The sequence below is a fragment of the Solea solea genome, chromosome 7 (genome assembly GCF_958295425.1).
Source record: "Solea solea chromosome 7, fSolSol10.1, whole genome shotgun sequence".
In the NCBI taxonomy this organism is placed as follows: Eukaryota; Metazoa; Chordata; class Actinopteri; order Pleuronectiformes; family Soleidae; genus Solea; species Solea solea.
Window position 1 is genome coordinate 15565499 of NC_081140.1, and position 14744 is coordinate 15580242.

Below are 14744 nucleotides of genomic sequence, written 5' to 3' on the forward strand. Positions count from 1 at the left end.
TGTTCACTTTGAAAGACAAACATTTTAATCAAATATATGTTTTTCTTTCAAAGCTACAGGGAGCCACCGCAGACAGACTGCAGAGCCGCATGGTTGCAGACACAGCTGTTCTCGGGTGAGTGGAAGGTAGCTGAGCTACTAAAGACTCACTGACTACTTGACAAGTTTGCTTTAATGTACGAACAATTGTGCCTGTGGTCGCACCAGAAACACTGAGAAAACACTAGTGTAAGACTTTTTCACTGTCCCTCACATTATTCAAACATAAACTCCTATTCTGTATTCCGTTAAATGCACTTTGAGAAGTTCATGGGTGATACATGACATGTTTATCTTCTGTTTATATCGTGCACTCTTCATTTTATGCACTTTCAGTTACAACTGGGTCAAAGATGATTAACGCATAACATGTCTTTTTTTAAATTTGAAATAGTTACAGCTCATACTGTGTTATTTTGTACGTGTGCGGACACTGATGACTAAAATTATTTTAATAATCGTGCCTCTCCTGTTTAGGTACACTTATTTTATTATTTTTTGAATGCATTTGCTATATGTAATACACAATGCCACAGTCAGACACACCTGGATTACCTGGATTCTAAAATCATGTGACTGGCTCCCAATTCATTTTAGAATACATTTGATATTTAAATGATTACTTTTAAGGCTCATAGGGGATTATAGCTCCACAAATTTAGCTGACTGGTCATTATTTTATAACCATAAAAGCAAAGGTGAGCAGGTCTTCTCACTTTCTGACCTCCACAGCTGTGATTGTTTCATTGTTTTTTTTTATCATTTTATTCTAATTGTGTTGTTTTGTCCCTGCTGTTTGCCACTTTAAAAAAAAAAAAAAAAAAGTAGTTACATAAAGTGCATCATAAATGATTCATATTATTATTAATATTAAGTCATCTCTTTAGTGCATAGACAAATGATGTGATTTACTCTAAGGAAATTCTTTCTATTTCTCTGTTATAAAAATCATTCACATTTACACAATATTCACCAGGGAATCTAGCCCATGTCACCCATAAGAAATTAAAAAACCCTAATTTATGAACACCTAATAAACAACATGTAAATCTAATCTGCTATTTTACACTAGTTATATCCACAGATACCACACGCATATTTAAATCCGAGAAACTATAGAGTTGAGACTACTTGCAGACAGAGGTTCAGACATGGAACCTGTCAGTTTCTGTCTTCTTCTTCCACCTTGTGGTTCGTTTTCTCTATTACAGTCCAGGCCAAATTGTTGCTGTGCTGCCATGTGTAACCACCAGAGGTCAGCACCGACTATAACAGGTGATATTTGTTACACAATACAATGAGCAGCAGTAGATACAGGATCGTTACAGATTTCACAAAATCCCAGATACCAGTCACCAACAACAACAACAACAACAACAACAACAACATAACCCACGCAGCACTTCTGATTCTGAACATAACACAGTGACATGCACATGTAAACCTGTTCCAAATACATGCTGTTGTGAACCTCAGTGCTGTGTCACCATGAGTTTGGATTCTCTGTGTTCACAGGGGAGAGGTCTTAGTGTAAGTGAAGGTTATATAAAGACTGGGTGTGTTCAGCCATGTTCTCTTTGTTTGGAGTCCATGCTGGCACCAGGAACTGCGCGCGCCTGTGTGTGTGTGTGTGTGTGTGTGTGTGTGATTACATTTGATAACTAGATTAGATTAGACTTTACTGATCAAAAACCGGAAACATTTACTCAGTTACAGCAGCAGATGGGTCAGACAAATGCAAAAAGTTGTCGAAAAGTAAGTCACCCTTTTAAAGCACATTAGTCTATTCTGATTTAGGTTTACAGTCTTTTTCACACAGCATTCATAGTGACGATACTCATAGTAATAGTCAGAATGCATTCCCTAGCTTACCATAACCTAAAGCCAATTCTAACCCCCCAAAGAAGACTGTTAAATATTACATATTAAATATTATATTAAACACTACAGAGAGTCAAAGGACCTCAGCAGAGAAGGTGGTCTATGTTTCTGGTCCTCACAAAGTTACTAATTCAGAAGAGAAATGTTCTTTTCTATCTCTTGATACAATGATGCAGCTCTTTCTGCTGTTATCTATTACTCCACCTGTGTGTGTGTGTGTGTGTGTGTGTGTGTGCACCATCTAAAACTGATGCAGCTTCTGATTTCCATCATTGTTTAACCAGATCTTTAGTTTTTTACAAAGTTTAAAACCTTTTCAGCTGCTTCTCTGTACATATCAAATAAAAGGTTCACACTCTTCCGTTGGTATAGTTACTTACTGTATCACCAAATAAACCTGCAGAGACAAAATGGTGTCTGTTTATGTTTACAGTTCAGGCTCATGTCACGTTAAGTTCTTCAGTCTTTACTTGAACACACACGCACACACGCACACACACACACGCAGCAGTCATAGTGAGGGCACTCACCAATTCTAACCCTAAAACCAAGTCTTAACCCCAAAAAAGCCATTTAAAGATGTGAGGAACAGCCAAAATGTCCTCACTCCCTGTGGTTTACACAATTCTTGGTCCCCACAAAGTAACAAATACAAGAAACACACACATATTTTCACAAACGCAGTTCCTTGTTCAGGAAATTAAAGTCTGGATTGAAGGATCTTAGCTGGTGCGTCCACATCCATCATCTGAGAGGAAGCATCTGTAAAAGTTGGTGTATAGGAATAATTCTAATTCTCATCGCCCCTTGGGAAACATCTGTGCTCCAGAATGACATGTCGTCTTAATGACAAATACATGAATGTACAGGATATCTATAATAAACGATCACGGCCAGTGTTAATCGTTCAAACCTCAGCACTGTGAGGGACGTGTGATTAAAAAGGGACGGACTTAATTATTAAGAGACAATGGAAAGTGACAGGGGAGACATTTATTAACAGCGTGAAATATCGATATGGTTTTGGATCGATTAAGGCACCAAGAACAAACACAGCTTTATATGCTGAGTGAAGTCCATTATTTCTATTTTAATGACAAATACTGGGCCATGTTCAGATTTTATGTAATTCAAAATATAAGCAATAAATAGCTGCAGAGGAATATAAAATACTATGTCAATGATCAGACTTTTACTATTAATGTTTACTTTACACCACTGCTCAATTAAACCCCATTAAATATAAAGCAATAGCTTATACATGATTGTGTGTCTGGACACTGAGTGAAATCTCTCTTCTCCATCTCTATTTTATCGTATTTTTCTTTGCTCTGCATTTTCCCAATTTGAATTCTTAGACAATAACGAAATCAACATACAAACAAATCAACATTAAACCATAATGGCAAAAAAAGACGACTCCTGAGCATCTGTTTGAACTGTGTCTCCTTGTTCAAACAGCAGGATTATGTCTGCATGCACAGAATATCACATCTGCCTTTTTAACGTGTCCTCTGCTCCAAGGTCACACCTATAGTTTCCATGGTGATGGATCTCTTAGGCCGCATGTGTCAGAGTAACTGGGGGATGTTTGTTCTCTCTTGGGCTCCATATCAATATAGACTGACTTCTAATATTTATGTTTATGTGTGGAGCAAAGCATCAGCTTATGCTAAGATTTCGGGATTCATGACGGTATCGGCCGATATCAGATAGATAGATAGATAGATAGATACTTTATTAATACTGAAGGACATTCAAGAGATGGAAAAGATGGACACGGAGCTGTGGTTTGAGTCTTTCGTCCGTACTTTGCGTTCATTTCGTCCGTCATTGTGCGCCAAGCAGGGGAGCTTACGATGACAGATGAGACGGAGCAATACCAACAGGGGGCAGTATAGAGTCAGTGCTCCAATCAGTCAGGAAAACAACGTAGAAGCAAAATTCCCTTGTAGTTAAATAACTCTAAAACATGCTGCCAGAGTACTCTGGTTTATCCCTGCAGCTACAAAACGGACAGTGTCTGCCAGGTGCTCGGCTTCACTCACTGACACACTGTGGTTTGATTCGAGTGGCTATCCACTGAAGCTATGCTGCAAATGCTGCTCCACACCAATGAGTAATATTATTCCCCATTAATCCATTAATATGACGACTTCCACCACCCCACGAAACCTGCTGTTTCAGTCCATTTCAGATCAAGCACAATAAAAAACAACAACTCTTCAATGGTCGCTATGTTTGTTCTGCACTGCCCTCTAGAGGAAGTATTGAGTAAACACGCAGGTATGCAGGTTAGTGATGGGATGGACGGATGTAAAACAGACTAAATTGAGAATAAATTGGCTTATTTAATGGTATCAGTGTCATGTTTTGTGGCCTTTGTCTCTTGACGTGATCTGACTATAGGCAGATGATTTGTGTAAGAGAATGACAGACACAGTTAATAATGGTTGACTTGACGGACTTCACGCTTTGTGTCCCAGGGGAGCCGTGCAGTGTGACTGTTCTCACGGGACTGGGTGTGTCCGAACACCTATCCCAGGGAGATCTCCAAAACAAGGGAAGGCTTAGACCGTCTGACCCCTCTGTCTGATCTCTGCTGGGTCCTCAGATGGGCCCCATATACCCCCCGCCCCCAACCCCCTCCCCCTCCAGCAAGAGTCTTTGAGGTCAGCTTTATGAAAAAGGCAGTGGGGGAATGTAATAAAGAAATACAGTCAAGTCTCCAGGAGAGTCATAAAGCACAATTGAGCTATCCATCCCACGTCCTGTGCCATGTGCACTCACTGTACCACTGAATCACAGTCGTGATGATGAAGGCGGACAAGAACGAAAGATATACTGAACATATCTGGTCCGGCCTCACATCAGTCACATCATTTCAAACTTTCTTAGAAGAAAAGTTTGGTCGTCGTTGCACCGCTGTCCAGTCGGACAATATTTGCAGTGTTGACTAAAAAGAAAAATTACAAGATTTTAGTGTTAAGTTCTATTCAGACTTGTTCTAAGATTTTGGAATCTGTAAAAGCACTGATAGAAAAATGTGGTGATAGATTTCCCTCTTAGTTGCTGGCTGGAAAAAAATGCATGTTTTTACTGCAGAGTTAATGGTGTAGGTCAGGGGTCTGCAACCTTTAGGACGGAAAGAGTCATTTTTGTCCTCTCTCCACCCACATAAATAAAATTAATCTGGAGCTGCATTTGCCTAACCCTAACCCTGCATTTGTGAAATTTAAGAACATTTCAGTGCTGTTTATACCCAAACTCTGGGTGGAATTAAAATGAACCCACTTTGAAATAAATGAAGCAGTTTTTGTATTGTATGTAGTTCATGCTTAAGAAAACCTGCCAAAGATGGACAGGACTCCAAATGTGTTCTCTCTCATGTACACATTAGTGCATTTAAGTGTCGGGAATGGCTTCACATATTTCAAACACAAGATTGTCAAGGCTTTTTAATATTTGGATGTGACGCACAAAATATTAAAACACTTGTATTTATCGCCTTGATCTCTAAATAATGTATTTTCAAAGCTACTTCAATAGGGTTGCAGACCCCTGTCCTAGGCTCTTGACACACAACTGCATTTAGTTCCTACTGTACGCACTTATAGTTCCGCTTAGGCCTGACCAGTGTTTGAGTGAGAAGCTGTTTGTTGTGTAAACGACGACAGGACATGTGAATGAGGAGGATCGGGGCAGAGAAAAAAAGGTGATGCTGAACACATGTGATAGAGGCGCGGTGAATCTGAGGTTCATTTTTATTCATTTTCTCACATCCGCGACACACACACACATTTGTCCATTTGTCACAATAGGAAACGGTGTCAGTGAAACCAGGAGCACTTTATCTGTCCAACATGACAGCAACGCACTTCTTCTAATCTACAGTAAGGGGATTATTTAGGCTGCCGTGTGTACTCACGCACAGAGAGGGGGGAGGGGAGAGGCATCTGGGAGTTTTAGAGCATGCAATAAAATGTACAGGGGAGAAACGCTGATGAAACGGATCTTCAGTTTAGCTACTCGCACAACAACGAACCACAACAGTCCACTAAAACCACTTCAGGCTAAACCCAGCCTGGGAAAAGGCTCACTGGTATTAATGTTTCATACCAGCGCAAAGACTTCCAACTGTGTTTTTCATTTAGAGTGGGATCCTTTAATAGCGCTGACTATTGAAAAATGATAAATCATCTTCAATACTGAAGGACTAAGACGGCAGCAGAGGTATCTGTGGATGTACTGAGCGGGATTATGAAGAACATAAGGTGGAATGAGATAATATTGCAATTCTTTATTTTATTTAATCAACTCTCCGTATACCCGGATTAACCTATGAATTGACACTGACATCATCATCTTCATCGCCATGGCAGCAATGACGTTTTTACTGGGCGAGGGAAAATGGCAAATGAGTTTCAGTTGATTCTCATCACACCCTTTACTGATTTACTGAAAGACTCCAACGCACAACTAAACAAACAAGGCTATATACAAGCAAACTGATGATGAAGAAAACCCTTTGTCTGCACAAGACTCAAATCAAAAAAGAACGAACTTCACGAGCCTTAACTGTCACTTGAACATAATATTATTCATTTATTTCACCATGGATCTGCATACAGAGAATATCCCCTGTACAGCTTGCATGTAGACCAAGAACGTCTTAGTCCAACCACAAACACTGGAAAAGAAAAGAAAAGAGTCTGCAAAAGACAAATTGGTATGACTGGAAACTGATTCCAAAGAAACATTCTGAATGTGGAACACTCCAAAACCCTGGTTAGGCACATTACGCTTCATACACAATATAAAAGGTATCATATGCATTAGGTCTCAAATTTCCCTGACACACAAAAATAGACTTGCGTGGTTGGGCAGTCTCGTGTATAAGGAGAGGATCGATAAGGGTTTTGGAGGAAAGAACTGTTGTGTCTGATTGTTTTGCTTCCGCTTCCTGGCTCTGCAAAGTCCAAAACACTGTTCCCTGGCCGGTGAGCCAGCTGACCTTTTCACATGTGAACTTCTGCGGGGATGGTCACCTTTTAGAGTAATCTGAGGAAGAAGATCAGGTGACCTCACTTAATCACAGCCTAGTCTGTGATGAGTGGAGTCTGAGGTTAACAACGATGTAGACGCTCAGTCCACAGTTTATGGCCTTGGGTTTTATTCCTGATGCAGCAATAATGTAGAAACATCATTTATTCACTGCTCATCTACCTCATGTGTGACGTAGCCCAGTAGTGACTGAGAAATGTAAACGGTGTGCATTAGAGTAGAGAAAATATTCCATCCTGTTTGTTTAGCGATTTCTCCAAAGTCAACAGGTCTCTCATCTTGGTTCATGTGAGAAAGCTTCAACAGTGCTCCCACTGTGCAGCTCCTTCTCAGTTGTAAAATCAAACCTGCTGCAATTCCAATAAACGCGAGTTTCAGGAAGCGTCAGAAAGGACAAATAAACACAAACTCGTGACTGGTCTCGTTCATAAGCTTATAGCATGTTTCTATAGCACTGCTTCCATATAAACAAGTTGGAACAATCCTTTTTGTTTTTCACAGGCGTGAGAATGAAGCAGTAAACAGCAGTAAACCTTGTGCCCACACTTCAGGCGTTCATGTGTTGACTTTTACACTTCCATGCGAGTGATCTCTGCACCGCTCAGGACCAGTTTCAGCCAGTTAGTTCTTATGTAAACGGAGCTATGAATATACACCTTACATGCTCACATACTATACTTAGATATTTTTTTTTTAAATTCTTTCTCCCCACCTCGGGGTCGCAACAGCAGATGATCCACACTCATGAATTAGTAGAGATTTTTTTTTTATATACCTCAGACGCCCTTCCTTCAGTTTAGATTGTCCAATTTACATAATCAATTGGGATTGGGCACCCCAGCCCTTAACATGGTGGGGACTCAAACCGGCAACCTTCCGGTCACAAGCCAAGATAAAAAGGCACATAAGGTGACATCCTAAATAGTGCACACACATACTGCACATACTGTAGGTGAGGCCCTAAGACAAGTGTCTGCAGGCTTTCTCACACACTCCTCCAACTCCCAACATGCACAACATACTTCAGTTGGCCCTTGCAGTCCCCACGTTTATGAGCAAACAAGCGAGGCATTCAGAGCACATGTTCTGTGTTTCACAGTCTAACTGCCTACAGCCAAATGTGTAATAAAACTGGTTGCACTCAATCCTGTTGGAGGCGGTTTCATCGCGAGGAAAGGAACCACGGAGAAGGTTTCTGACTTTATTGCCGTGTTGGATTTAAAAGGAAACGGGGCACAAAGAAACCGAACAGTGTCTTCTTTTTCCAGTTTTCTCTGGACGTGTCTTTATTCTCACAAAGAAAGCTAGTGAGCAGGGTCAGAGTAGGAGGTAGAGGAAAAGACACGGGGAGAGGTTGGGCTGCCTGAAAGACTCTGAGGTTCCTTGTGCTGCCTCAGTATCGTGTGACATGATCCAAGGCATAACTGCGGGCAAAGGAGCTGGGGAAAGGGGGAGGTGTGGAGAAAAGGGTGTGTTGAGCTCAGCAATCAGAGCCCTCCCTCTGCCGCTCACTCGCTCATTCGCTCACTCGCTCACTCGCCTCCCAACTACCACATGCCGTTCACATGTACAGTACATGAAATAGGCCATGTGTCCCAGAGGTGACACAAAACTGAAAATACCATCTTCCCTAAATCAAACAGACAAAACCTTATTCCTGAAAGTGACAGCGGCGATTTCAAAAACTGCCCTGACTGGGTGGATGAGGGTGGGGACCTCTTTCACAACAGCAACAAAACATGGATCCTGCTTTTTTTTTTTTTTTTTCAGAAAAACTTTTCTCCAGAACACCCCCCTACCCCCCCCCCCCCACCACCACCACCCCTCCCTTTGTAGCATTGGACTGATGACAATGTCCTGAACAGGGAATCGATGTTTCTCTTCCCCTTGTCTCGCTACTGTCTCGCCACTTTAGTGTTGCCACAGACTAGGAGGTGGGAGGAAGTTGATTCAAAGGAATGAATTAATCACTCTATTTCCATCCAGTTACATCTTAGTTACCCACTGACAATACTAACAATCTAAATCATTTAGCTGGATTACAGCAAGGATTAAAACAAAAAGCAGAGAAGTAATGTATTGTATCTTATTTTTTTTAAATGATTTCTTTGTCTATGACCATGTAGTAAAGCAGTGTGCTTTCACTGCGATACTCAACCCCAGGCAGATTACTCTCCTCTCTGTGTATTATTGATTGACCTCAGCCGAATGCAGGTCATTTTATTCAAGTACACGAATGCACACGGTGACACCGGGACATTTACCAAATGTGGTAATCACACGCCTGCTCGTAACATCACGTTACGTTGTGTTTTTTGTCCCCTCTTCTGACAGTGTCACGGGTGGACTGTTGCTGTGGCCTGAGGGCGCGGTGGTGGTGTTTGTTTTGACCAGCCTGCACCAAACAGATGCAGAATGTCCTCCAAACGGTAACTCTACCTGTCAGAGACACAGAGTGTGCACAGGGATCAAATGACTGTGAGGAAAGGGGGCAGGAATTGTAGTTTCCACTCGTCATTTTGTATTTTTTATATCAGATGGCGAAGGATGAGTTACGTACATATGATATGATCAATATTATCTATAGTATATATACAGTATAACATACATTGTTATACATGGGTACATATAGTGGTGTTTTGTGTCTCTCTTTGCGTCTATAATGTTTACCGCCAACATCTAATACGTGAAATAGACGATACATGTGAACCACGACCTGCTTAATCCAAAGACAAGGGTTAAAAACACTGTAGACTTAAGTGAGCCTCCAGAGGAGGAGGAGGAGGAGGAGGAGGAGGAGGAGGAGGAGGAGGAGGAGGGGCTCATGTGGGGCAACAGTTTTCCAACTCATGGTGTAGCTTACACGAGTTTCTGCTTAATAAGTCCCTCGTGCAGATGCACACGTTGTCGATAATGCAGGTTTGTCTGTCTCTGTGTGTTTGTGTGTGTACAATAATAAAAAAAGCCTTGTAGAAACCTTGTGAACAGTAAAATTTGAATTTTTGTCCATTCTACAGACAAGCAATGACAACAATATAGAACATTTTGAACCACATAACTACTTCTGATAATAATAATAACAACAACAATCTAATAATATAACAACACAATACATGTAATCATGTATCATACATAATTTGTGATATGATTTTTAAAAACACATTATGTAGCAATATATGTAATCAGAGTTATTAATATTAATTGTATAATATATCATTCATAAAAATCACTCTTCAGACCTTTCTCTTTAGACAGGAAAATGTGCTTGTTCATGTAGATGTGTGAATCTTAGTGCAGTTATTATCATTATAATTGTTTATATATATTATTTTATATATTATATTACAATATAGTATATTGTAAGATTATGATGCAAAGTTCAGTTACTTTAATACGTGAAGTATGATATTAAAGCCAGACTTTCACATAGAAAACCTGACTCACACTGTCACTACGGTGCATCACTGTGTCCAACAAAGTGTCCTCTACTGTACCTTAGTTCTTTTTTGGCACAAGAGAGTTACCCTTAAGAGAGTTTTATATATATATATATATATATGTATATATATATATACATATATATATATATTCATATTATATGAGAGTGATCCCTGACATAAACAGAGGCAGTCTGTGGTCTGTGACAGACAGGATGCTGCTTAGTTATTGCCACATGAGTGTAATTACACGGTGTAAATCTGTAAATAATGCTGCGAGGCCCCTCCTCATCAAACTCGGCTCTACACGATCAGACAGGGTTTAGGAGCCTGCTTGTCTTTTTTTTGGACCGCAGCCTGTCGTGATAGCAGTGGCGATGAATCTATGAATCTATAAATGCCGGGGCCAAAAAAAAAGAAAGAACAGAAAGAATACAGGGTAGATTTAAATCAAGTGTGAGACGCTTAATGAGGAAAACATGCATGTTTGACCCAAACAGGCCAAACCAAATTTGACGTTGTGGTAGTTGTGTGAAGATATTTCAGAAGATATTTCAAACCTCACTGACCCCAAGTGTCTTTTTTTCCCCCCTTCATTCCTTTTAGATGAGCATGCATGACTCAGCGTTTTTTCTTCATCTACCATTTTACTGTATGTTCACAAATTCGTACAATTTCTTTAATTTTGGAGAATTTATATGAACCTCATTTCCCCGAATTGGCGAGAAAACATATTTCGGCAAGATCAGAGCACACTCCCTTTGTATTTTTCTTTTCCCTTCATTCCTTTCAGATGAGCATGTATGACTCAGCAGTATTTTTCCCCCCTCATCTTCCATTCTAGAGATTCTTGATATTTCTTCTGTGGCTACTTTTATTTTTGAAGAATTTATAAGATCTACATTTTTGCCAAATGGCAAGAAAACATATTTCATGTTATGACTCAGCACTTTTCTACATCTTCAGAATCATACCTTTTCTCCTCCGGATGCTTATGTTTTTTGTAGAATTTGAAAGAAATACATTGTGCCTTGTCGGTAAGAAAAGCAGTTTGTAGATGTTGCTGTTGGAATGTTCCTCCGGTGCAGCTGCTGCAGTGCACGACAACAGAGAGAGTTACTGGACGAGCACAAGATTGAGGGTGTTATGTTTCCTCTCTGTCTCCACGGTTCTAATGTCTTTGTATCCTTGCAATTCACCTGTTGCTCTCATGATACCTGAGATAGAAATGTTTTGTTGTCTGGCTTTTTTTCATGTCCCAATTTAAGTGGTCACATGACATATCACCTTCCCCGTTTGTCCCTACTTCTCCGTAGTTGGGTGTAGACCTTATTAACCCGTTATCACAATCATATTTCACTTAAAACACGAGGCTGTTGAAGGTGTCTTGAGTGTAGGTCGAAGAAAAACCCCAAGAAGAAGCTGACATTTCCTTCAGCTGCTCTTTGGTACAAACAAAGGAATCTCAGATTTACTTGAGACCGGTTATTTCCATCACTGTGTTGGGTCCGCTGTCCTTTAATGACCTGTGAGAAAAAGGTAGACTCTGTTCAGTGTGAGACAGACCTAAATTAAGTCTAAGCTGCTTCTGATTCTCTCTGAAAGGGCAACAGTTGGTGTGGAAACTCAGTCTCACCTATTGTCTCGTGTGCTCAGCATGCTTGAGGCTGACATGATCATTAACTGATGACTTAAAGGTCCCATGTGTAACATTTAGGTGGGTTTTTATTTTGTTTGTGTAGTCTTAGAATAGGCCACCGTGTTGGGCCATGTGTCCACAGCAGCCTGATGGGACATGCATTTCATGTTTTAGAGTGTAATCTATGAAAAAATATTAATTTGTTTTTACCGTCTGCTTTTAATGCCGTGTGCCTGTAATGTTTTTATTTTTGCAAAGCACTTTGGTCACCTGTGGGCTGTTGTAAAGGGCTATAGTAATAAAGTACATTACATTACATAAACCAACAAAAACCTACATAAATCACAGCCGTTCTGTAAGCTAAGGCCACTGTGGTTCCCTGACAAGCTTGGGAAATTGAGGGGTTTTGTTGTACATTCTCACATTCTGGACCGTTTACCTTTATTTCCCATCACAAGGAAGTCACATTAAGATTAAAATCTACAGGTTATAGACGGGATCGTAAGCAGAGACTGGGTCAGTTTGTATTTTTAATGTTAAATAAAGAACAAAAATCTCATTGGCCTATTGTGGTTAGGTTAAGGTTAGAGTAAGTCTGCAGGAAATTGATGTAATACAGTATAATGCAATGTCCTTTGAAGTCATGGAAACCAGTGTTTTTGTGTGTGTGCGCTGCATTATTCTTTTAATTTGGGCGGAAAAACTCTGAAAGAGGAACAATTTAGAGAATTACAAAAAGTAGACACCCATATCTACTTAGAAGGTTACCCCTTTTATATTATTTATATATATATATTTCCAAAGAAATGCCAAGAAAGAAAATGACAAGTGACTCACAGCTCTCTGTCCTTTTGACCCTTTATGTTACTGAAAGTCAGTACCATGCCTCAACAGTCACCATATTCACATTCAATCCAGTGATTTTGACCAATATTGGACCGATACCAATACCCATCCCTACTATATACATGTAATGTCATCCAGCAAACCAAATAAGACAAATAATACGGACAATACAACATGATAATTCATAACTAACACCACCATATTTAAAAAGGAGAACAGGTCTTACTGTAAAACCTACATGGCACGATGTCTGTTGCACTGCCTCTAGGTAATTAACCGTGTCTTTCACCCACCAACTTGAAATACTTTTTTTAAATATCTAGGGACATTTTCTTGCAAGATCTTATGTGTAAAAGTCTTGTTTTTTGTTTTTTTTAGCTCTTATATAAACTCAATAACTTTGGTGTATGGACAAAACAAAACAGTTCTGGAAAACAATGATTGACATTTCTGTCATCACTTCTGACATTCTGTGGACCAAATAACTGATTAATTGTGAAAATAATTGCCAGATATCATTAGGGGCAGCCACAGCCTTGGTGTAAATAGCAGAAAAGTCTTCCCTTGTTGACAAAGGAATCCGTTCCTCTGTAGAAGCTGCACTACTGATTAACTTTGAAAGAGCAACGGTTGATGGAGAATCTCACACTCAGCCAAATCAGCCAATGATTTCGAGGACATGAAGATGTAAGTAGGAAATATTTAAACCAAAAGTCAAACTTGTTATCTCGGCACGGTGTACTCAGCATGTTTGGGGTTGTCATAATCATTTATAGAAGACTGTAGTTTGCATTAAGAAGTCCATTCTTTTTTTATTTGACCTTTATGTCACTCAGTGACTTACAGCCAAGACAGGATGAGTTCGCTGAGACAGGATAAGTTAAATAAACAGCCACAAATATAATTCGAAGAATCTCCCCAGCCGGTCTAATGTGTGTGCACCATGTGTTTTCATAGATGGGGCCTACTCTAGAAAAACGTGGGGCTCTTCTGTGCCAGTGAAGCTGTCCTTTCTCACAGAATAATGTGCTGTTTCACACAATCCCAGCGATACCTCCACTCATTCGCACAGTCGGAGGGAACAAAGCACAAGCTTGAGATAACAAACTAGGCACTGAGAGGACCAGCCTGAGTCCCGGTCCTGTGGGCATTCTTTGGTGTTAAAGGTGCTTTTCCCACAAATTTCTGCCAGTGGGAGTCTGCTTTAAAATGTCTTGGATTTGTGTTTGGGTGGAAGCTAACCCCAGCTTTCTTTGACCCCCACACAAGAACTTTCATGTTATCTGACTACAGGCCTCAGTATCCCATACAATACAAGTCTGTCTCTTATGACGGTCTGACTCACACCTTGCCAAAAGCTGGAAGGTGGTCATCAGGGTCACTGTGTCCATCTCAATCTTCATTCCCATCCATTTTCCTGTAGATGTAGGCAGACAGCTGAGTCCTGACCTGAGGAGTTAGAACTGGACAATGTGCTTCTTTCAAGGTCGTTTATTTTCACCGATGTACAAACTGCTGCATTCCTCACAGAGCCGAACTGCGTAAAAACCAAATAACTCTTCTGGCTTTGTGGCAAACACTCAACTCTGGAGTTTACTGGCTAAAGATAGTGTTGTTAGACTGGAAGGATCAGTGTTGCGTTGGCGTGAAGTAAAATAACGGCTGTGTTAACATTGTTGTACAGAAAAGCTCTTGGTAAATTAGCCTGAGTCCACAATTTACCAAGACTAACCATGAAACCCGAAACCCGTGTGAGTTCCCATTGCTCCTGTCTTCTTCTGCTCGCTGTGTCAGGATACTACAGCTCTGGAATATTGTCCTCTCGGGCTGTATCAAAA

The 14744-nt window shown here is 40.3% G+C and overlaps 1 protein-coding gene across 1 annotated transcript in view; it reads left to right on the forward strand.

Moving 5' to 3' along the window:
• egln2 (egl-9 family hypoxia-inducible factor 2) overlaps nucleotides 1–3599 on the forward strand; it is a 29366-nt gene extending 25767 nt beyond the window's left edge. The window contains exon 7 of the transcript XR_009240885.1: nucleotides 54–3599. The gene's annotated coding sequence lies outside the window, so the exon portion shown is untranslated. The remainder of the gene's footprint in view (nucleotides 1–53) is intronic.
• Nucleotides 3600–14744: the final 11145 nt, after the last annotated feature.